Source organism: Odontesthes bonariensis, chromosome 4, assembly GCF_027942865.1.
Source record: "Odontesthes bonariensis isolate fOdoBon6 chromosome 4, fOdoBon6.hap1, whole genome shotgun sequence".
Classification (NCBI taxonomy): domain Eukaryota; kingdom Metazoa; phylum Chordata; class Actinopteri; order Atheriniformes; family Atherinopsidae; genus Odontesthes; species Odontesthes bonariensis.
In genome coordinates this window covers 24881351-24881934 of record NC_134509.1, presented here as the reverse complement: position 1 = coordinate 24881934, position 584 = coordinate 24881351, and positions in this window count along the sequence as shown.

Sequence of the window (584 nt, the reverse complement as noted above, 5' to 3'; positions counted from 1 at the left end):
TCTCCCTTTCTGATACTGCTCATCTGTGAGAGAGTATCTCTATGGTTCTTGTATGAGTTTAGAAGAGAGTTTTAATTTTGTACCTCCTGAACATGGTGAACTTACCCGTTAATATGCAATAACCAGAATGATGTCATCTTTAGAGTCCTTGGCTGAAGACTACAACATTTTGGTGTCTGTTTATTAAGCTTAAAATGTGGAGCTGAAATGAAGGGTCAGTCCTAATTGTGCTTTTGGACATCAACTCTGCACCTACTTTCTTTTTAAATCAAATTGTTACAATAGCTACAGCTCAATAATGTTGTTTTATTGGTATTTACTGATGCACAGATGCTGTTTAATGTTCTGTTTTAGCGAGGTATTCTTACACTTCTTGTATCTAAAGGGACTTTATTTAAATATACACATCCGCAGAGGATAAAATGCCAAGGTTTTGTGTTCCAGATTTAAACTATCAAAGTCAAAGGGTAAAATTTCTTGGCTCAAGTGTTCAAAGTGACCAAAAACCTGAGACACTGATCAGTGCCAAAATCCCTCTTTAGGTGAGCTGCATTATTTACAAAATCACCAACTACACATAATCC